This window comes from Cupressus sempervirens, chromosome 9, assembly GCF_028749045.1.
Source record: "Cupressus sempervirens isolate cs-2001-9-10 chromosome 9, ASM2874904v1, whole genome shotgun sequence".
NCBI lineage: Eukaryota > Viridiplantae > Streptophyta > Pinopsida > Cupressales > Cupressaceae > Cupressus > Cupressus sempervirens.
The window spans coordinates 744,093,891-744,096,858 of NC_143126.1; the positions used below are offsets into that span (position 1 = coordinate 744,093,891).

Here is a 2,968-nt window from a genome sequence, read left to right on the forward strand (position 1 = left end):
TCAATCTTGCATTAAACTATTACAAAATCTGGGAGCATTCGGCTTCAATCAGAAAACCCTAAAATAACCCTAAATTGATAATACTTCAAACTTTAATAAACCTTTAAACCTACAACTCTAATGGCTGCATACAATGGTGCCTGGAGCAATCACTGCTTCAACAGGACAAAACCAAACACAAAAAAACTTACAGAGTGAACAAGGAACCATGTGCAACTGCAGGCGCAAACTTCCTTCTTCCTTCTTCCTTCTCTGCTCAGCTCTGCAACTTCTCTCTGATCTGCTTGATCTGCTCTAAAAAAATGAATGAATGAATAATACATTCCTTTTTGTCTTCTGACGTAAAACGTTTTTCCCTCTCATTTCCAAATTCAAAAATCTCGCCTACCGTATTGATGTTTTCTTTCTATTATGGACGTCAGAGGTGGTAGGTGAGCGTTTGACTCAAGGGACAAACGTATACTGCTGTAATAAATATTCCAACAATTATATTAGATTGAAACAGTCCTTCAAGAACATTTCTTTAATTATTTTTAAAAACCACACTCTACTAATAGAATAATGTTCAAATAACAATGTTAATTTCTACCTTGGACTAGATAAATCGTAATAGCTCTTTAGATTAGCATCGTGAGAACGAAGCATAAAACAGTTATACATAGGTAGGAAGAATAAGCTTAAATAGATAATAAATGAGATAGATTCTGGGCGAAGTAAGCAAATCAGGGTGATCAACTAGGATTTTATTTCGAACTTCCGAACTCTATGTATGCGAAGATGTTATGAAAACTAGCCAATTGTCAAAACATACTTTGACAATTACTTTCCAATCCACATTACTACGCTATTAAACTCTTCTATTTTCTTTAGGAATTCTAGATATTTGATTCGAAGCCAAACTTTCTTTAAAGTGCAGATACCCATCATATCACTCCCGTAAGAGCAACCGTTGATTATTCATGACATCAAAATATAAAACAAAAGTCTAATCCCAGCGGATTCAATTTTATTAAATCTAACATAAACTAGAGACGAGACTTCACTTTTATTACCATACCCTTGCAAAATCTAGGGATTTCTTCCCGTTCAGTTTGTTGGTGAGATAGTGGGTATTGCAGTCTGCATGTATATAGTTCTTGTATAGCCTTGTATATAGTTCATCTATAAATTGAGGCAGTGGACCCAGCTCCACATCGTAGCTCGGCGCGTGAAATGTAACAATTGATAATCTCTCCTTGTTTTTGTTTGCTACTGCTCTGTGCTCAGCACTCCTGTACTCTCCATTTGTCAATACCTGTGAATTTTGAAGTAAGTAATTCAGTGTGGATTTATAGCCTATTCCAATGCCATGTCTAGTGAAAACTTGTAAATGCATACCTCTAGAGTGTCCCCTATGTTGATAACCAGAGCATCTGGGATTGGCTCTACAGAAACCCACTGGTTCTGATGAAGAATCTGCAAACCTACAGAGTCATCATCTTGGAGCAACGCAGTAAGAGCACTTCCATCAGAGTGTGCCGTCAAACCTAGAACCAGATCAGGCCTAGGGCATGGAGGATAAAAGTTCATCCTCACCGCCTGCACACTTTCTCCAAATATCTCCACAAATATGTTGGGATTTAAACCAAGGTTCTCAGCTATGATACTCAGTAATTTCCTGCAGATCTTAAATACCTCCCTTGAATAAGCCTCCACTGTATCACTGCGAAACTCATGCACTATCAGTGTCTCAGGTCATAATTGTCAATAGAAAAAAAAACATAGCAATAGAAGAAAATTTAGATTAAACTTTATATTAAATGATAAATACCAAATTGGGTGCGCCCATTTGTGTTCCATAAACTCTACTTGATGAAAATGAAATGAAATTCATTTACCTGAAGAGTAGAGGCTTTGTGGGCCAAAGGTTTTGCTTGCGAAGAGAGTTGGGCATGGTTGCCAAGGCCATCATGTCACACCAGTCTAACTTCTGCTTATCTGAGAAAATGAAAGCATGGCCGTATCCCAGGATTGTGCCAGGAATCATTGCATACTTCTCTTTTTCTTCAAGTGGCAACTTGTAAAATTCCCTCGCCACTTTCTTTATCAACTCCAGTAGCCCAAGGTCAATTCCATGATTAAACACCTGAGAGAGGAGACACAAGGATTATAAGTCACAATCAATAGATAGCGTATTTTGACAGCGAAGGCCAACTAGATTCAACATCTGGGTTTACATTTTCTATGAATATAGCAAACTTATCTAAATCTAAAAATATACAATTTCTATAAATATCCCATGTAGTTTGAAATACTTAGCGGATGAAACGAAGAAGCAGATAATAATGATAATGCAGAAATCAGATATCATGTTTTCTTTAGAAGGAAAGTGATGTAAATGTGCAGAGGTACTAACCTGGAAGAAACCCCATTATTTACAAGCACCAGCAAGCCTGTCCATTTCATGCTCTCTAGCGGAATGGTTTGATGAGAATAACATGGCCATGTCAATGAGAGGGACATGGAGGCCAGGGGGAGCACTTAGTGCTGTACATCCAATCCTCTCTTTTGCAGGTCGAATATATCTTTCTGGTACATCCTCACGCTTCAATTTTGCAAACTCCTGCATATCATCAACCTTAAAAATTTGGGGTTTGGACTGGCCATGATTAGAACTGGTAATGCAATTTGACCTAATACCTATGCTAATTAGTATGCCTAATACAAGAGTGTTAATTTTGAAGAGAAGACGCGTGCTGTTAAACATGAGCGCGTGTAGTATATATAGGTAAGCAAGAATGAGCATCCAACAAAGCGTATAATGCTATGCTCATCTGTGAGCTAGAAATGTTTTCCAGCTCCATTATCGAAAATCTTTGAACTCCTTTGTCGCTCTATACTAGACCGTTAGACAATCATTATTAAATTTACATTAGTCATCAGACTAAACAGTCCTAGTTATTTGTCATTAATGGTCTCCGGTTGAATA

The 2,968-nt window shown here is 37.5% G+C and overlaps 1 pseudogene; it reads right to left on the reverse strand.

Moving 5' to 3' along the window:
- Positions 1-371: 371 nt before the first annotated feature.
- Positions 372-2,746, reverse strand: LOC149540848 (protein LATERAL BRANCHING OXIDOREDUCTASE 1-like; annotated as a pseudogene).
- Between the last annotated feature and the right edge of the window lie 222 nt (positions 2,747-2,968).